Below are 22101 nucleotides of genomic sequence, written 5' to 3' on the forward strand. Positions count from 1 at the left end.
GGAGGTGGCAGGAGCCAGGGCCTCGGGAGTCAGATGGGAGGCTCAGAAGTCTCTTCCTCCGAAGAGGTATTTCTGCCACCTCTGCAGCCTCCTCTGGGCCCAGATGGCCAGGCCTCCCTTGCCTGCAAGCCCAGGGGCCTTCATTACTGAGGCCCATCTTCAATGCCAGTGGAACAGAAAGGTGGAGGAGGGAGGCCCAGGGGTCCACGTGGAGCCCTGGATCATGATCAGGTGATGGTTGGCCTCTGCTGCTCTGGAGGTGGCGGGCAATCCCCTACCACCACCACTACCTCTAAACCCCATGGGCTCCGAGGTGGTGGGGAAGGCCTGCTGGGGAAAGGGGGCACCACACCACACGCACCCTGAGATGTACTGGGAGTGCCCGACTGACACTGAAAGACTGGGGATGGTGGAGGGGCACACCTGTGCTGAAGACAGGATGAGGCCCCGATGCTCACATAATGCCGATTTTCACATAATGGCCTGGGCTTTGGAGCCTAACCATGTCAATCACTGAGGCCTGGGGGTATAGTTACCTCTCTCAAGTTGGAGAAGACAGTGGGAGAGACAGCTTTAGCCAGGTGCTCATCGCTTGTTGCACGGGAATGAGTAAGCATTGGATGGCTTTTGACAGAGAGAACAAGAAAGTGTTTACCCATGTGCTGTGCTGAATCAGCCACTGTCTGTCTCCTTATTACCACTGCTCTGAGTTATCAAATACGTTGTAACACCAGATCTCCTGAGTGTTAACAGAGGTCATTTCAAGGTTCATTCTCCTTCTTGTCCAAAACAGTGGTTCTCAGCTTGGGCTTCTCATCAGGATTATCTGAGAAGCTCTTGTAAATTCCAGTAGCAGGCTGTATCCCAGAACAATGAAGTCAGCATTGCTGGGGGTTGGGACCAGGCATCAGTATTTATTACAGCTCCCTAGGTGGCTCCAAGATGGAGCAATGGCTGAGAACCACTGTTGTAGAAGTTACAGAATTGTTGCCTGGAACAAGGAGGAAAATTTGTCGTTTCTGTCTTGGCATACCCTTAGAATCGTTCACACTGACTGCTTGTCAATATTTGCTCTGTGTTTCGGTTTTCTGCAGTATAAACACGGAAGGGCAGCTTTTTCTGTTAAAAAATATTTTCAGTGAATTTTTAAAATTCTTCTAAGAAGAATTCCTAAATTACTACAATTTTACTCAAATAATGCTCACCTTCTACCTTTGTTTGCCAACCTCTCCCTCCCCCTTTGAGGCAGTTTCGTAATTGTGCTATGATAATTATTTTACAGCAACACGTTAAAAAAATGGCAGAGTGGCACTAATGAAAATACCTCACGGGGAAGGGAGCGGCTGGCAAACAAGCGTAGAGGGTGCGCACTGTTTGCGTAAATATATAGTATTTTCTACTTTGGGTTTTATCAATTTGTGTTTGAAGTTGGAGACCAACTTTTCACCCTCCGTGATAAACACACAGCAGCTTCCTTATCATACATACTCCGTGAATGTGTATACTAGTGGGTAGGTAGATGGACAGGAAACCTACAGATAAAATTTGTCTGTAGTGGGGTGGGTCCGGAGTAAGTAAACAAATACACCTCTGAAAATTAATTCTACTTTTCTTTAATTGAAGTAATAAATCCTAAATACAGAAATTTTGGAAATAAAGGAATATAGAAGAGGAAGAAAAATAATCATAATCTCTGTATTCAAAGGTAGCCGTTTTTAACACGTTAGTGTTTTTTTCTTAAAAACTTTTATCCTGTAAGTTTGATGTTTAATTTTTCACCCAGCTCTTTTTAAACTTAGCTTTTTAATAAAAGCCTGTTTTTGTGTGATTACAAACTGCCCACGGATTTGACTTCTGTTGGCTGGTCCCTGGACATCACGGAATTTAGGGGCTATTAATAGGGTTGCTATGAGTCGGCCTCGACTCGACAGCACTGGGACTGGGAACCTTGTGACAGATGAGGGGATATGATCTAGGGAGTAGTTGTTTTGTTGGTTTCTTAAATATATATTTAAACATCTATTTGATTATTCTGCTATCCCGCAAAATTAACTGAGCACTGACCCCAAGCTCTCTGAGATGCCTTTGTCCCCATAAAGCCTCAGCCATATTTTCCAATCTCATTCCCAAACCACTCAACACACAGCTATCGTTGGCTGTCTGATTTAGTTGTGTATTAAGGAGCACTCACACATTCTTGGATTTATTGACCATCCAGTATTCTCCTCTTTGAGAATGTAGAGTTTTTTAAGCCCGAAATTCTCTATTCATCCCCACCTTACTGATTTTCATATTTCTAATTACGGTCTACGGGTTTGACAACACTCCGCCTCTCATTTACCACACTTACAGCTTTTGGATGTGTGGTTACATTATTTTTCAGATTTACATTGAAACGAAAACAGCCAGTTTTGAGAAGTTCTTATACAGGACGCATAGATCACCCTCCTCTACCCACTCCCACCCCTCCCATCCCTGGTAGGAGGATCTGTGTAAATGCCCAGAGAGCCCACTGGCCAGCGTGGAGGTACTGGTCTGAACCATAGAGTCAAATAACCTCACACAGCGCCCTTTTACTGGACCTCAAAATGTATGTGAATTAATATTTTCAAAATAATTATTTCAAATACATACATTAATGAGAAAACATTGGTGGTATAAAAGGTTAAGTGTTCAACTACTAGCTGAAAGGTTGGTGGTTCAAACCCACCCAGAGGTGCCTTGGAAGATAGGCCTGGTGATCTGCTTCCAGATAGTCACAGTCTTGAAAACCCTGTGGAGCAGCTCTACTCTGCACACATGGGGTTGCCACAAGACAAAACTGACTCAACGGCAACTAACAACAACAACAACAGCACATAATTGGTACTCAATAATTATTTGTTGAATAACAAAATTTTGTAATTACAGAAAATTGGAGAAAAGAAATATCATAGAGATTTGTACAGTATGGAAACACAGCTATTACTAGCACTTTACCCTTTAATGGTTACTTTTTTTTTTTTTTTTTTTAGTATACAAACCCACCACTCACACTTCCTGCACTTTCTGGGCCATTGTCCACGTGTGTGATGTGCTTCACGGAACGTGGCACCAATATGGCCTACTCTAAATCACACTGGTAACAATTTTATGTGCAGCAAGTACAATGTTTATTTATTATTTCGTGTGTATTCTTGGAAAGTTGAGAAAGGTAGTTTATGGCTCAGGTGTAACCAGGTAGTGTGATGCACCTCCTAGGCCATGGTACCAATTGTTGTTGTTGGCAGGTGCCGTCCAGTCGGTTCCCACTCAAAGCGACCCTATGTATAACAATGAGACACTGCCTGGTCCTGTACCATCCTCACAACTGTTGCTATGTTTGAGTCCATTGTTGCAACCACTGTGTCAGTCCATCTCATAGAGGTCTTCCACTTTTTCGGTGACCCTCTGCTTTACAAAGCATGATGTCCTTCTCCAGTGACTGGTCTCTCCTGATGACATGTCCAAAGTTTGTGAGACAAAATTTCACCATCCTTGCCTCTAAGGAGCATTTTGGCTGTACTTTTTCCAAGACAAATTTGTTGGTTATGCTGGACAATGAGTAAGGAAAACTGAAAAAGAATTGACACCTTTGAATTATGGTGTTGGTGAAGAATATTGAATATACCACGGGCTACCAGGAGAATGAACAAACAAATGGTACCGATAGTCACCAAATATGTGATGTACTCCATGAAACATGGTACTGATATAGCCCGCTTGCATCTCAGTTTTTCAGTAATAAAAGAACTACCAACAGAAAAGATTCAGCATCCATTCCTTTAGTGCAAAACCACAGCGTCACCAAAAAGTTCCCCCTCCAAAAAAAATTCATTCATGGAAGGGTTAACATTTCATTTTTTCAGTATCTATATGATAATTTGCACAATTATGTACACATTCACCTTATGTTTTTGGTGAAAATTTTCTGCTATGGCAGACTTTCAATACTTTTGAAATCAATGTAATATTCTATGAAATGTTTCTATCAGAGTGTTCTTACCTATTCATCTCTGGTTCAATGTGTGAATGGTTTCCAGAGAAAACAAACAAAAAGACAACCAGTGCTGTACAAAAACCTCAGAAATGGCTGAAATGATTATCGTATTACAGAACATTTCTGACGGATAAAATTTCTAGGTAAGGAGCGGGGCCAAGATGGCGGACTAGGTGGACGCTACCGCGGATCCGTCTTGCAACAAAGACTCGGAAAAACAAGGGAATCGATCACATACATAACAATCTACGAACTCTGAACAATAAGCACAGACTTAGAGACGGAAAACGAACAAATACGGGCAGACAGCGACTGTTTTCAGAACTAGGAGCCAGCGCACCAGCTGACTACTTGGAAAATCTAGTTTCCCAGTGATGGCTCGGAGACAGCAGTCCATATCAAACCACATAAAGAAACAGACCATGACAGCTTCTCCAACCCCCCAAACAAAAGAATCAAAATCTTTCCCAAATGAAGATACAATCCTGGAATTATCAGATACAGAATATAAAAAACTAATTTACAGAATGCTTAAAGATATCACAAATGAAATTAGGATAAATGCAGAAAAAGCCAAGGAACACACTGATAAAACTGTTGAAGAACTCAAAAAGATTATTCAAGAACATAGTGGAAAAATTAACAAGTTGCAAGAATCCATAGAGAGACCAGCATGTAGAAATCCAAAAGATTAACAATAAAATTACAGAATTTGACAACGCAATAGAAAGTCAGAGGAGCAGACTCGAGCAATTAGAATGTAGACTGGGACTTCTGGAGGACCAGGGAAACAACAGCAACATAGCTGAAAAAAAATCAGATAAAAGAATTAAAAAAAAATGAAGAAACCCTAAGAATCATGTGGGACTCTATCAAGAAGGATAACTTGCGAGTGATTGGAGTCCCAGAACAGGGAGGGGGGACAGAAAACACAGAGAAAATAGTTGAAGAACTCCTGACAGAAAACTTCCCTGACATCATGAAAGAAGAAAGGATATCTATCCAAGATGCTCATCGAACCCCATTTAAGATTGATCCAAAAAGAAAAACACCAAGACATATCATCATCAAACCTGCCAAAACCAAAGACAAACAGAAAATTTTAAAAGCAGCCAGGGAGAAAAGAAAGGTTTCCTTCAAGGGAGAATCAATAAGAATAAGTTCAGACTACTCAGCAGAAACCATGCAGGCAAGAAGGGAATGGGACGACATATACAGAGCACTGAACGAGAAAAACTGCCAACCAAGGATCATATATCCAGCAAAACTCTCTCTGAAATATGAAGGAGAAATTAAGATATTTACAGATAAACACAAGTTTAGAGAATTTGCAAAAACTAAACCAAGACTGCAAGAAATGCTAAAGGAGATTGTTTGGCCGGATGAGCAATAATATCAGGTACCAGCACAATACAAGGTCACAAAACAGAACGTCCTGATATCAACGCAACTCAAACAGGGAGAGCACAAAAACAAACAAATTAAGACTAATTCTAAAAAATAAATAAATAAACAAAATAATACACACAACAGGAAATCATGGAAATCAATAGATAAACGATCAAAATAATCAAAAAGAGGGACTAAATATAGGAGGCATTGAACTGCCAGATGGAGAGTGATACAAGGCGAAATAGAAGGATACAAGTTAGGGTTTTACTTAGAAAAATAGGGGTAAATAAAAAGGTAACCACAAAAAGGAATATCAATTCCATAACTCAAGAAAAAAGCCAAGAAAAACGTAACGACTCAATAAACACAAAGTTAAACATTATGAAAATGAGGATCTCACAAGCTACTAAGAAAAACGCCTCAGCACAAAAAAGCATGTGGAAAAATGAAATGGCCAACAACACACATGAAAAGGCATCAAAATGACAGCACTAAAAACTTACTTATCTATAATTACGCTGAATGTAAATGGACTAAATGCACCAATAAAGAGACAGAGAGTCACGGACTGGATAAAAAAAACACGATCCATCTATATGCTGCCTACAAGAGACACACCTTAGACTTAGAGACACAAACAAACTAAAACTCAAAGGATGGAAAAAAATATATCAAGCAAACAATAAGCAAAAAAGAAGAGGAGTAGCAATATTAATTTCTGACAAAATAGACTTTAGACTTAAATCCACCACAAAGGATAAACAAGGACACTATATAATGATAAAAGGGACAATTGATCAGGAAGACATAACCATATTAAATATTTACGCACCTAATGACAGGGCTGCAAGATACATAAATCAAATTTTAACAGAATTGAAAAGTGAGATAGACACCTCCACATATATAGTAGGAGACTTCAACACACCACTTTCGGAGAAGGACAGGACATCCAGTAAGAAGCTCAATAGAGACACGGAAGACCTACTTACAACAATCAACCAACTTGACCTCATTGACTTATACAGAACTCTCCACCCAACTGCTGCAAAATATACTTTTTTTTCTAGCGCACATGGAACATTCTCTAGAATAGACCACATATTAGGGCATAAAACAAATCTTTCCAGAATCCAAAACATCGAAATATTACAAAGCATCTTCTCAGACCACAAGGCCATGAAGCTAGAAATCAATAACAGAAAAACTAGGGAAAAGAAATCAAATACTTGGAAAATGAACAATACCCTCCTGAAAAAAGACTGGGTTATAGAAGACATCAAGGAGGGAATAAGGAAATTCTTAGAAAGCAACGAGAATGAAAATACTTCCTATCAAAACCTCTGGGACACAGCAAAAGCAGTGCTCAGAGGCCAATTTATATCGATAAATGCACACATACAAAAAGAAGAAAGAGCCAAAATCAGAGAACTGTCCCTACAACTTGAACAAATAGAAAGTGAGCAACAAAAGAATACATCAGGCACCCGAAGAAAACAAATAATAAAAATTAGAGCTGAACTAAATGAATTAGAGAACAGAAAAACAATTGAAAGAATTAACAAAGCCAAAAGCTGGTTCTTTGAAAAAATTAACAAAATTGTAAACCATTGGCTAGACTGACTAAAGAAAAACAGGAAAGGAAACTAATAACCCGAATAAGAAACGAGAAGGACCACATCACAACAGAACCAAATGAAATCAAAAGAATCATATCAGATTACTACATAAAATTGTACTCTAACAAATTTGAAAACCTAGAAGAAATGGATAAATTCTTGGAACAATACTACTTACCTAAACTAACACATTCAGAAGTAGAACAACTAAATAGACCCATAACAAAAAAAGAGATTGAAACGGTAATCAAAAAACTCCCAACAAAAAAAAGTCCTGGCCCAGATGGCTTCACTGCAGAGTTCTACCAAACCTTCAGAGAAGACTTAACACCATTACTATTGAAGGTATTTCAAAGTATAGAAAAAGACGGAATACTACCCAACTCATTCTATGAAGCTACCATCTCCCTGATACCAAAATCAGGTAAAGACATTACAAAAAAAGAAAATTTTAGACCTATATCCCTCATGAACATAGATGCAAAAATCCTTAACAAAATTCTAGCCAATAGAATCCAACAACACATCAAAAAAATAATACACCCCGATCAAGTGGGATTTATACCAGGTATGCAAGGCTGGTTTAATATCAGAAAAACCATTAATGTAATCCATCACATAAATAAAACAAAAGATAAAAACCACATGATCTTATCAATAGATGCAGAAAAGGCATTTGACAAAGTTCAACACCCATTTATGATAAAAACTCTAACCAAAATAGGAATTGAAGGAAAATTCCTCAACATAATAAAGGGCATATATGCAAAGCCAACGGCCAATATCACTCTAAATGGAGAGAACCTGAAAGCATTTCCCTTGAGAACGGGAACCAGACAAGGATGCCCTTTATCACCGCTCTTATTCAACATCGTACTTGAAGTCCTAGCCAGGGCAATTAGGCTAGACAAAGAAATAAAGGGTATCCAGATTGGTAAGGAGGAAGTAAAGCTATCACTATTTGCAGATGACATGATCGTATACATGGAAAACCCTAAGAAATCCTCCAGAAAACTACTGAAACTAATAGAAGAGTTTGGAAGAGTCTCAGGATATAAAATAAACATACAAAAATCACTTGGATTCCTCTACATCAACAAAAAGAACACCGAAGAGGAAATAACCAAATCAATACCATTCACAGTAGCCCCCAAGAAGATAAAATACTTAGGAATAAATCTTACCAAGGATGTAAAAGACCTATACAAAGAAAACTATAAAACTCTGCTACAAGAAATTCAAAAGGACACACTTAAATGGAAAAACATACCCTGCTCATGGATAGGAAGACTTAACATAGTAAAAATGTCTATTCTACCAAAAGCCATTTATACATATAACGCACTTCCAATCCAAATACCAATGTCATACTTTAAGGGAATAGAGAAACACATCACTAATTTCATATGGAAAGGAAAGAACCCCCGGATAAGCAAAACATTACTGAAAAAGAAGAAGAAAGTGGGAGGCCTCACCCTACCTGATTTCAGAACCTATTATATAGCTACAGTAGTCAAAACAGCCTGGTACTGGTACAACAACAGGCACATAGACCAATGGAACAGAATTGAGAATCCAGATATAAATCCATCCATTTATGAGCAGCTGATATTTGACAAAGGACCAGTGTCAGTCAATTGGGGAAATAATAGTCTTTTTAACAAATGGTGCTGGCACACCTGGATATCCATTTGCAAAAGAATGAAACAGGACCCATACCTCACACCATGCACAAAAACTAACTCCAAGTGGATCAAAGACCTAAACATAAAGACTAAAACGATAAAAATCACGGAAGAAAAAATAGGATCTACCCTAGGAGCCCTAATACAGGGCATAAACAGAATACAAAACATTACCAAAAATGATGAAGAGAAACCAGATAACTGGGAGCTCCTAAAAATCAAACACCTATGCTCATCTAAAGACTTCACCAAAAGAGTAAAAAGACCACCTACAGACTGGGAAAGAATATTCAGCTATGACATCTCCGACCAGCGCCTGATCTCTAAAATCTACATGACTCTGTCAAAACTCAACCACAAAAAGACAAACAACCCAATCAAGAAGTGGGCAAAGGATATGAACACACATTTCACTAAGGAAGATATTCAGGCAGCCAACAGATACATGAGAAAATGCTCTCGATCATTAGCCATTAGAGAAATGCAAATTAAAACTACGATGAGATTCCATCTGACACCAACTAGACTGGCATTAATTCAAAAAACACAAAATAATAAATGTTGGAGAGGCTGCGGAGAGACTGGAACTCTCATACACTGCTGGTGGGATTGTAAAATGGTACAACCACTTTGGAAATCCATCTGGCGTTATCTTAAACAGTTAGAAATAGAACTACCATACAACCCAGAAATCCCACTCCTCGGAATATACCCTAAAGATACAAGACCCTTCACACAAACAGATATATGCACACCCATGTTTATTGCAGCTCTGTTTACAATAGCAAAAAGCTGGAAGCAACCAAGATGTCCATCAACGGACGAATGGGTAAATAAATTGTGGTATATTCACACAATGGAATACTACGCATCGATAAAGAACAGTGACGAATCTCTGAAACATTTCATAACATGGAGGAATCTGGAAGGCATTATGCTGAGCGAAATGAGTCAGTTGCAAAAGGACAAATATTGTATAAGACCACTATTATAAGATCTTGAGAAATAGAAAAAACGGAAAAGAACACATACTTTTGTGGTTACAAAGGGGGGAGGGAGGGAGGGAGAGGGCTTTTTACTGATCAATCTGTAGATGGGAACTGCTTTGGGTGAAGGGAAAGACAACACTCAAAACAAGGAAGGTCAGCCTAATTGGACTGGATTAAAAGTAAAGAGGTTTCCGAGATAAAATGAAAGCTTCAAAGGATAGCGAAGCAGGGGCTGGGGTCTGGGGAACTTGGTTTGAGGGGACTTCTAAGTCAATGGGCAAAACAATTCTATTATGAAAACACTCTGCATCCCACTTTGAATTGTGGCACCTGGGGTCCTAAATGCCAACAAGCAGCCATCCAAAATACATTAATTGGTCTCAACCCACCGGGAGCAAAGGCAAAGGAAGAACACCAAGGTCACACGACAACTAAGAACCCAAGAGACAGAAAGGGCCGCTTGAACCAGAGACCTACAATATCCTGAGACCAGAAGAACTAGTTGGTGCCCGGCCACAATCGATGTCTGCCCTGTCAGGGAACACAACAGACAACTCCTGAGGGAGCAGGAGACCAATGGGATGCAGACCCCAAATTCTCATTAAAAGACCACACCTAATGGTATGATTGCAACTAGAGGAATCCCAGAGACAATGCTCCCCAGAACTTCTGATGGCACAGGACAGGAACCATCCCCGAAGACAAATCATCAGGCATGAAAAGGACTGGTCAGTGGGGGGGAGAGAGATGCCGATGAAGAGAGAGCTAATTAAATCAGGTGGGCACTGGAGAGTGTGTTGGCAACTCTTGACTGGAGGGGGGATGGGAAGATAGAGAGAGAGGGAAGATGGCAAAATTGGCACGAAACGAGAGACTGTAAGGGCTGACTCAATAGGGGGAGAGCAAGTGGGAGAAGGGAGTAAGATGTATGTAAACCTACATGTGACAGACTGATTGGAATGGTAAATGTTCACTTGAAGCTTAATAAAAAAAAAAAAAAAAAATTCTAGGAAAACACATCACTCACCATCAAAGACTAGGCCTGTAGGCAAATTTGTCTCAGTCAAGGTCACTTTTAGGGAAGCATGTATTTTCTGGGTCAATATTATGTCACTTGAATTTTGCACGTACAAAGAAAATGAATAAACTTGGGTATTACCAATATGTAAAATATTAAATAAGTGAAAAAATTATTGATACTTGTAAATAATCCTAAAAACAGAATTTAGTCTGTGGGGCTTTAATTAATGCCTGAAAACTTACAAATGAATATTTTGAACATGAAATCTGAGCTGCTCAGATAACATCTATTTGTGCTAACGGTTTTTCTCTTTTCAGTTATTTGAATTCAGATTGTTTTCCTGAGTATGTTATTGCCTTGCAAGACTTATCTGTTATGTTGTGTAGTTTTCAATCCGAAAACAGGACACAGTTTTGAAGTATAAAATGTAAAAATGAGTATTTCTATTGCTAATACCTTTTCTGAGAGCAAGAATTAATAATAAACCAGAACCTATTAATTAATAAACCATGTTGTATTCTGGATATGTAGGGTATCCATATAGAACCTATTCAGCACAATTTTCCTTGTGAGCCACAGAATGCTGGTGTGTCCAGGGGCAGTTGTGCATGTCCCCAGGGCCACTACCCAGATGGAAAGACCTTGGCCTAAACTTCACATAAATCCTCCTAGACACAGCATGCAATGACTGAATGCAAAGTGGGAGAGGTGATGTCATAACCAAATGAACACAAGAAATATCTTGGTGGATATTAAAAGTCATTAAATTGTCTAAACATATCCAAGAGAAAGCAATTAAGGAGTAATACAAACACAGAGCTCTGTTATATCACTTTAGCTCCACAGACCTTTGTCTTTGGATTCCCCATGACGGCCTGCATGCAACAGAGGCAGACATCTTCCCAAGCAAACACTGCAGAAAATAAATTATGTGAAAAAAATAAATAATGATGTAAACTTCAGTACTTTACCAGTATCTCATGTCCTCACGGCGCTCTTGCCCATCAGCTGGCTAAGATGGCTATCCCTGCAGTACGTTTTCAATTAACAGGAGTCCCTGTGTGGTTCGTACAGTTAAGGGCTTGATGACTAACCAAAAGGCTGCCGGTTTCGACCCACCTAGAGGCGCCTTGGAAGACAGGTGTGGTGATCTGCTTCCAAAAGGTCACAGCCTAGAAAACCCCGTGGAGTGAACAACTGTTGTCAAGATAGATTTTGATCCTTTGCTCTATTACACGCGATTTGTGTGTTTTAAAGAACTACTAAAGCTATAAAAACCAAAACCCTGTTGCCGTCAAGTCGATTGTGACTCATAGCGATCCTGTTAAAGCTATAGAGAACCCTGTGTTTGTCTGGCTAAAACTTGTGCCCAAGTATCATCGTAAGTACAACAGTGCTTTGCCAGAGTCCATACTAACTTTTTTCTCATGAAATAACTTCAGAGAAATTTGTTTTCTGGGTGCATGATTTAAACTCTTTTTGGAATAGAGTGAAAGTATAAATAATTTATAAAGTCTGGGGAAAGGGGCTTTCAACATAAAATGCTATTTTCCACACACATCTTAAAGACCTAATGCGTTCAACTTGAATCTGGGAGGTACCAGTAGTTTAGGACAGAAGCTGTTCATTTTGACTGCAGGGTGTTGACTTTTTTTTTTTTTTTACATCTGATCAATGTTTGTATCTGTTATATAAGTTGCAAGCAATATTCTGCCCTCCTTGAGTTGACGGTAAACTACTTCTCAAAAGTCACTATAGCAGCCCTCAAGGTTAGCGTTCTATAAAAAAACCCATTGTCCTCGAGTGGATCCTGACTTTCAGCGACGCCATAGGACAGAGTAGAGCTGCCCACAGGGCTTCCAAGGCTGCTGTCTTTACAGAAGCGGACTGTCACGTCTTTCTTCTGTGGTAAGCAGTCTACTAAATGCAAATCCATGCATGGGTTTCACAGTTTAAGAAAGCTGTTTTTATTTCAGTAACTCATAGATGCATAAAATCACATTAAGTGCCACCTCATCAGGGAAACCCTGGTGGCGTAGTGGTTAAGTGCTATGGCTGCTAACCAAAGGGTCGGCAGTTCGAATCCGCCAGGCACTCCTTGGAAGCTCTGTGGGGCAGTTCTACTCTGTCCTATAGGGTCGCTATGAGTCAGAATCGACTCGACGGCACTGGGTTTTCATCTCATCAGGCGTCCTACCTAAAACAGGGAGCACGCAGCTTCGACTACACCTGGGCTCGGATAACAGAGAGGAGCACACTCTCCCACTGTCTTACTTCGCACTGTGGTAGTCAGCAGCTGTGGGGTCCGCCCCGACTCACGGTGACCCCATGACAATGGAACATAATGCTGCCCAACGGAACAAAACGTTGCCAGGTCCTACACCGTCCCCATGATTGGCTGGGGATCAAACCATTGTGATCCTTGGGGTTTTCACTGACTGATTTTCTCAAGTAGCGCACCAGGCCTTCCCTCCTAGTCTGTCTCAGTCTGCGTGGTCAGCTGAAGCCTGTTCAGCATCTTAGCAACAGTCAGACGGGTCTCAGCTGTGCGTGAGGTGTACCAGCTGGGAATGGAACCCAGTCGCCCCCATGGCAGGCAAGAATTCTTCCAATGAACCAAAACTGCTCCCTTGTTCTGCATCAAAACAAAACAAAAAAACATTGCCAACTCCTGGCGATCCCGTGTGTTACAGAGTAGAACTGCTTCACGGGGTTTTCTTGGCTGTAATCTTTACAAAAGAAGATTGCCAGGCCTTTCTTCTGCGGTGCTGCTGGGTGGGCTCAAACTGCCAGCTTTCAGGTTAGTAGCTGAGTGCAAACCATTCGCACCACCCATAGCATTGATTTCTTCTTTATTCTCTTGGTTATTAGGTCCTAAATTCTCTCAAACTTTTTCTTATAGGTGCTTACATCTCATTATTAAAATAACTCTAACTTCCACAGAATAATTAACATTTCAGCTAGGTGAACCTACAGCTAATCACATTTCACTAGACATTTCAAAATGTCCTTTCAAATATTTTGTGCTCAGACCCTGGCCCCACATTTCCTTGTAAGAGAGTGTCCCTATGTGTTGTACAGAAAACCGCAACCCATGTGTTCCAGATGCATTTAGCTTGAATCACCAAAATTGTCTCATAAGGGCTATTTGTTCACTAAGTCTGCTCAGCTTCGGTCCTTAACTCCCTCTGCCCCCCAGTAACAGCAGAAACAAAAAGACCAGGGTTTGATTTTCATCTTAGAAACCATGTGGTCTTAAGTGGAGGCAAATTCAGAAGAAAAAAAAAAAAATCTTTCCTTAGTATTGGAAACCTGTGTACCCTGTTTTAGGAGGGGGGAAGGAAATCATGTGCAAACATGTAGCATACGAAAATCTTTTGTTTCATCAAGTACCCCTTTATGCTGGATAGTTTATTCAAACTAAATAACCAAGAGTATTAAATAATTTTTTAAAGTATAAACACAGTGAATATCAAACATTTTCAGAAGCCAAATGAACATGAGAAATATCTTGGTGGATATTAAAAGAGATGAAGTTTTAAGAATGTATCCAAGCAATCAACACAGAGTAATACAAACAGAATTCTGTTTGGTCTCTTTCCCTCTGTATTAACCTCGGCTTCTGTCTTCTCCCATAAATGTTAACTATTTTTTTTTATAAATTGCTTTCAAAACTCAGGATAAAAGCATTTGAGTTTTTCTAAGATCTGGCCAATTGCGTAAGCAAGTTCAGTGTTGGCTCTGTCTTTTTTTTTTGCACTGGCTTTACTTGGCTTGTTGGCTGATCAAGTTCGGGACGTGGCAGCGTATTATTCTCCACACATTTCCGAAGTGGCACACACAGCTGGCTGATCAAGTTCGGGACCGTTGCAGCGTATTACTCTTAATAACTTTCTGAAGTAGCGCGCACAGTTGACTGAGTGGCGACGCAGACCGCAGGAGCTCTAGGGGAGAAACCCCCATCGTCTCAGTGGCCACATGATTTGCCCCTTGGCAGATGAGCCATTTGGCTGTGGACAGTGGTCTCTCGGATTCCCTGCGGGTCCCCCTGGGAACATCACAGAAGGAAATCTGCCCAGCGCTCCCACCACTTCCCCAGAAACACTCGGGACACATCTCACCAATGGAGTGACATTTCCTAATCAATTTCTGGGACTCGGTGCTGGCCATGGACCTGGCAGCCTTGGATTTCATTATAGGCTGCATATTCGCGGACGTGTCACTATTCCCTGCTGACCTGGCACTCAATTCCCAAAGCATGGGAGAACTCCTCCCACATCCTCCCCCAAGTTTTAACCTTTAAGTACTCTAGGAAAAGGGATCAGAGGTTAACAAAAGCTGCATCTCACTTTTCCCTGAAGGTCAGGGTCTTTTCTCTTGCTAAGCTGTCTATGCCTTGAACTGATTTAAATTTAACTTGTCACAGACCTTAACAAATGCAAGAACTGTGGAGGGAAGAAGTCAGACAGAGTTTATTCTTTCGCTTCTAATTATTCCCCTAACATGTGTTTCTTGCTGCCATACTGATTCTGTATTTTGACGGTAAGGAACAATGACCTTAACCTTGAAAACGCTGGTTTTTCAGTTAAATGGATCATACTCAGTTGTGCACCACCCTTTGAAACACTCTAACAAGAAGCTGAGAGTAAAAATTCTGGCCTCTCGGAGTTCAGGTAACTAGGTGTGTTTCAGAAGTGACACTTCAGCCTTGAGTCGGCGCCATTTAACAGAAACCATGACACATTGCTCTGCTGTTGTATCCTTTTTTTGAGCTTCTCCCCTAACATGGCAGTCTTTCCAATTAATCAGAGTCTTTAATGTCAAGGACCATGTCTTCCAAGATGATGAAGTATCTCCTCCACTTTTAGGATTGACCCTAGGCCAGATTTGCAAATGGGCCATGTTTGAACCTTTCAGCATCCACCTCCCAGCTGTCACTCCACCGTTCAAGCTACCAGCATCTCACGGAGTCTGCCCTAGACTGCCGGCCTCTCTCACCAGCAGTGCCCCTACGTTTTCTTATCAAAACTCACAGTGAGTTTATTCTGCAATGAGTCGGCACTACCACAGCCTCCACCAGACTGGGACCAGCACGATTAGGTGGTGCCTGGCTACCACCTACTGATCTGACAGAGATCACAATAGAGGGTCCCAGACAGAGATGGCGAAAAATGTAGAACAAAATTTTAACTCACAGAAAAAGATCAGACTTACTGGTCTGACAGAGACTGGAGAAACCCTGAGAGTATGGCCCCTGGATATACTTTTTACTCAGTACGGAAGTCACTCCTGAGGTTTACCTTTCAGCCAAAGATTAGACAGACCTGGAAAACAAAGTAAGACTAAATGGGCACACAACCTGGGGCAAAGATGAGATGGCAGGAGGGGACAGGAAAGCTGGTAATGTGGAACCCATGTTGTGGGCTTGGCAACCAACATCACAAAACAATACTTGTATTAACTTTCTAATAAGAAATTAGTTTGCTCTGTAAACCTTTATCTAAAGTACAATTAAAAACAAAACAAAGTTGTGTATGTGAAAATGCTCTGCAATGCGATAAAGCACCATTTGAACATCGTCTTATTTAAGATTTTATACCAGGGTCAATTTATACACAATAAACTCATTATTATTATTATTTTTTAAAACAACAAAAAAACTGTAATGCTGAATTAGCCAGCAAGATTTGTTAAGGGAAAAAATTCACCTTGGTCAATGAGAAAAAAGGTGGAAAGAAAACAGAAAATTAGCCCAGGGAAACTGAACTCTGACAAAGGGGATCATTCCAGGAGACCCCAGACCCAGGTCAGGGACAAGTAGGGTGAATGTGGGGGAAGTCTTGGAGAGGGGTCCTGAGTGGACTGACTGGAGAGCCAGCCATGTGGACACCCACTCAGGCCTTCCTAAGGTGGGACAAAAAGAAAAAAAAAGAACATTTCAAGATCTATCCTGAAGGACAACGCTGTCAGTGATAGAATAATATCCATACAACTACAAGGAAGACAAGTTAATAAGACTACTATTCAAATATACACACCAACCACTAAGCCCAGAGATGGAAGAAATTGAAGACTTTTACTGACTTCTGTAGTCTGAAATTGACTGAACATGCAATCAATAAAAAACGCTGTCAGTGATAGAATAATATCCATACAACTACAAGGAAGACAAGTTAATAAGACTACTATTCAAATATACACACCAACCACTAAGCCCAGAGATGGAAGAAATTGAAGACTTTTACTGACTTCTGTAGTCTGAAATTGACTGAACATGCAATCAATATGCATTGATAATTACTGGTGATTGGAATGGGAAAGTTGGAAACAAAGAAGGATTGGTAGCTGGAAAATATGGCCTTGGTGATAGAAACGATGCCAGACATTGCGTGATAGAATTTTTCAAAATACACGGCTTCTTCATTGCAAATACCTTTTTTTTCACCAATGTAAACGGCCACCGTACACACGCACCTCACTGGATAGAATACACAGGAATCAAATCTGTGGAAAGAGACCATAGAAAAGCTCAATATCACCAATTTTATAAAGTCTTTTGATGATGATGAGCATAAATTTTTAGTTTTTTTTGAGGTCGCGTTTATCTATTTTGTCTTCTTCTATTTGTGCATTTGTTATGCTTGGTATCCTATTTTTACAAAAGATTAGGTCCCATAGTTTTCTTCTAGGAGTTTTTTGGTTTTAGGTTTAACATTTAGGTCTTTGATCCATTTTGAGTTAGTTTTTGTGTCTGGTTTGAGGTCTTGGGTACTGTTTCATTTTTCTACAGGTGGGTATCTAATTTTGTGAGCACCATCTATTTAAAAGGCTGTTTCTACCCCCATTGAATGGACTTTGACCTCTTGTCAAAAAATAAGTTATCCATACATTGTTGGATTTATTTATGAATTCTCAATTCTATTCCACTAGTCTCTATGTCTATTGTTGAACTAATTAATACCAGCCTGTTTTGATTACAATGGCTGTACAGTATGCTTTGATAACGGACAGTGTGAGGCTTCCTTCTTTTCTTCTTTTTCTTCAGTATTGCTCTGGCTATTCGGGGTTTCTTTCCTTTCCATGTGAAGTTGGTCATTAGTTTTTCCATTCTGGTTAAGAATGTTGTTGGGATTTTTACCGAGTTTGCATTGTATCTGTAGATCAGTTTAGGTAAACTTGACATAGTCACTACATTAAGCCTTCTAATCCATGAGAACAGAATGTTCTTTCATTTTTGTAGGTCTCTTTCAATCTCTTGTGTTTTATAATTTCCATTGTATAAGACTTTTATGTCCCTATTATTGTTGTTGTTAGGTGCTGTCGATTCAGTCCTGACTCATAGCAACCCTATGCACAACAGAACGAAACACTGCCCAGTCCTTCACCATCCTCACCATTCTTGCTAGGCTTGAGCCCATTGTTGTAGCCCCAGTGCCAACTCATCTCATTGAGGGTCTTCCTCTTTTCTGCTGACCCTGTACTTTGCCAAGCATGATGCCCTTCTCCAGGGACTGATACTTCCTGATAACATATCCAAGGTATGTGAGACGTAGTCTTGCCATCCTTGCTTCTAAGAAGTGGTCTGGTTGTACTTCTTCCAAGACAGATTTGTTCGTGATATAGTCAATATTCTTCTCCAACAACACAATTCAAAGGTGTCAATTCTTCCTCAGTCTTCCTTATTCATTGCCCAGTTTTCACATGCACTTGAGGCGATTGAAAACACCATGGGTTGGATCAGGTACACCTTAATCCTCAAGGTGATGTCTTTCTTTCTCAACACTTCAAACAAGTCTTTTATAGCCATTTTGCCCAGTGCAATGCATCTTTTTGTTTCTTGACTGCTGCTTCCATGGCTGTTGATTGTGGATCCAAGTAAAATGAAATCCTTGACAACTTCAATCTTTTCTCCATTTATCATGATGTTGCTCATTGGTCCAGTTGTGAGAATTTTTGTTTTATGTTGGGGTGTAATCCATACTGAAGGTTTTGGTCTTTGATCTTCATTAGTAAGTGCTTCAGGTCCTGTTCACTTTCAGCAAGCAAGATGGTGTCATCTGCATAATATAGGTTGTTAATGAGTCTTCCTCCAATCCTGATGCCCTGTTCTTCATATAGTCCACCTTCTCAGGTTATTTGCTCTGCATACAGATTAAATAGGTATGGTGAAAGGATATAACCCTGATGCACACCTTTCCTGACTTTAAAACACTCAGTATCCCCTTGTTCGCTCTAATCAACTGCTTCTTGATCTATGTACATGTTCCTCATGAGCACAGTTAACTGTTCTGCAAGTCCCCACGGTATGACAAACTGACAGATGCGTGGGGGTTTCTGTCCCTGGTTAGGTTAATTTCTGGGTATTTTATTCTTTGGGAAGCTATTGTAAATGACAGGTCTGTCAGTTTGTCGTACTGTGGGGTCTTGTGTGTTGCTGTGATCCTGGAAGCTATGCCACCGGTATTCAGATACCAGCAGGGTCACCCATGGAGGACAGGTTTCAGCTGAGCTTCTAGACTAAGACAGACTAGGAAGAAGGACCCAGCAGTCTACTTCTGAAAAGCATTAGAAGTGAAAACCTTATGAATAGCAGTGGAACATTGTCTGATACAGTGTGGAAGATGAGCCCCGCAGGTTGAAAGGCACTCAAAAGATGACTGGGGAAGAGCTGCCTCCTCAAAGTAGAGATGACCTTAATGACATGGGTGGACTAAACCTTTTGGTGCCTTCTTTTGCTGATGTGGCATGACTCAAAATGAGAAGAAACAGCTGCAAAAATCCATTAATAATCAGAACCTGGAATGCACGAAGTATGAATCTAGGAAAATTAGAAACTGTCAAAAATGAAATGGAAACCATAAACATCGATATCCTAGGCATTAGTGAGCTGAAATGGACTTGTATTGGCCATTTTGAATCAGACAATCATATAGTCTACTATGCTGGAAATGACAACTTGTAGAGGAATGGTGTTGCATTCATCGTCAAAAAGAACATTTCAAGATCTATCCTGAAGTACAATGCTGTCAGTGATAAGGTAATATTCATACGCCTACAAGGAAGAGCAGTTAATACAACTATTATTCAAATATATGCACCAATCACTAGGGCCAAAGATGAAGAAATAGAAGATTTTTATCAGCTGCTGCAGTCTGAAATTGATTGAACATACAATCAAGATGCACTGATAATTACTGGTGATTTTAATGGAAAAGTTGGAAACAAAGAAGAAAGATCAGTAGCTGGAAAATACAGCCTTGGTGATAGAAACAATGCTGGAGATTGAATGATAGAATTTTGCAAGACCAACAACTTCTTCATTGCAAATACCTTTTTTCACCAACACAAATGGTGACTATGCACATGGACCTTGCCAGATGGAACACACAGAAATCAAGTTGACTACATCTGGGGAAAGAGATGATGGAAAAGTTCAATATCATCAGTCAGAACAAGGCCAGGGGCTGACTGTGGAACAGGCCATCAATTATTCGTATGCAAGTTCAAGTTGAAACTGAAGAAAATCAGAACAAGTCCACGAGAGCCAAAACATGACCTTGAGTACATCCCACCTGAATTTAGAGACCATCTGAAGAATAGATTTGATGCATTAAACACTGGTGATCAAAGACCAGATGAGTTGTGGAATGACATCAAGGACATCATCCATGAAGAAAGCAAGAGGTCATTGAAAAGACAGGGAAGAAACAAAAGACCAAGATGGATGTCGGAGGAGACTCTGAAACTTGCTCTTGAACGTTGAGCAGCTAAAGCAAAAGGAAGAATTGATGAAGTAAAAGAACCGAACAGAAGATTTCAAAGGTTATCTCAAGAAGACAAAGTAAAGTATTATAATGACATGTGCAAAGAGCTGAAAATGGAAAACCAAAAGGGAAGAACATGCTCGGTATTTCTCAAGTTGAAAGAACTGAAGAAAAAATTCAAGTGTCGAGTTGCAATAGTGAAGGATTCTATGGGGAAAATATTAAATGATGCAGCAAGCATAAAAAGAAGATGGAAGGAATACACAGAGTTATTATATCAAACAGAATTAGTCGATGTTCAACCATTTCAAAAGGTAGCATATGATGAGGAACCGATGGTACTGAAGGGAAGAGTCCAAGCTGCTCTGAAGACATTGGTGAAAAACAAGGCTCCAGGAATTGATGGAATATCAATTGAGATGTTTCAACAAACGGATGCAGCACTGGAGGTGCTCACTCATCTATGCCAAGAAATATGGAAGACAGCTTCCTGGCCAACTGAATGAAAAAAGAGATCCATATTTATTCCTATTCTCGAGAAAGGTGATCCAACCGAATGTGGAAATTATTGAACAATATCATTAATATCACATGTAAGCAAAATTTTGCTGAAGATCATTCAAAAGCGGCTGCAGCAGTATATCGACAGGGAACTGCCAGAAATTCAGGCCGGTTTCAGAAGAGGAAGTGGAACCAGGGATATCATCGCTGATGTCAGATGGATCCTGGCTGAAAGCAGAAAATACCAGAAGGGTGTTTGCCTGTGTTTTATTGACTGTGCAAAGGCATTCGACTGTGTGGATCATAACAAACTATAGATAATATTGCGAAGAATGGGAATTCCATAATACTTAATTGTGCTCATGAGGATCCTTTACATGGATCAAGAGGCAGTTGTTCGGACAGAACAAGGGGATACTGATTGGTTTAGAGTCAGGAAAGTTGTGCGCCAGGGCTCTATTCTTTCACCATACCTATTCAATCTGTATGCTGAGCAAATAATCCGAGAAGCTGGGCTATATGAAGAAGAAAGGGGCATCAGGATTGGAGGAAGGCTCATTAATAACCTGCATTATGCAGATGACACAACCTTGCTTGCTGAAAGTGAAGAGGACTTAAACCACTTACTAATGAAGATCAAAGACCACAACCTTCAGTATGGATTGCACCTCAACATAAAGAAAACTAAAATCCTCACAACTGGACCAATGAGCAACATCAGGATAAATGGAGAAAAGATTGAAGTTGTCAAGGATTTCATTTTGCTTGGATCCCCAATCAACAGCCATGGAAGCAGCAGTCAAGAAATGAAAAGACACATTGCATTGGGTAAATCTGCTGCAAAGGACCTCTTTAAAGTGTTGAAGAGCAAATATGTCACCCTGAAGACTAAGGTGTGCCTGACCCAAGCCATGGTATTTTCAATCGCATCATATGCATGTGAAAGCTGGACAATGAATAAGGAAGGCTGAAGAAGAATTGATGCCTTTGAATTGTTGTGTTGCCGAAGAATATTGAATATACCATGGACTGCCAGAAGAATGAATAAATGTGTCTTGGTAGAAGTACAACCAGAATGCTCCTTAGATGGAGAGACTGCGTCTTACATACTT

Source organism: Loxodonta africana, chromosome 1, assembly GCF_030014295.1.
Source record: "Loxodonta africana isolate mLoxAfr1 chromosome 1, mLoxAfr1.hap2, whole genome shotgun sequence".
Taxonomy (NCBI): domain Eukaryota; kingdom Metazoa; phylum Chordata; class Mammalia; order Proboscidea; family Elephantidae; genus Loxodonta; species Loxodonta africana.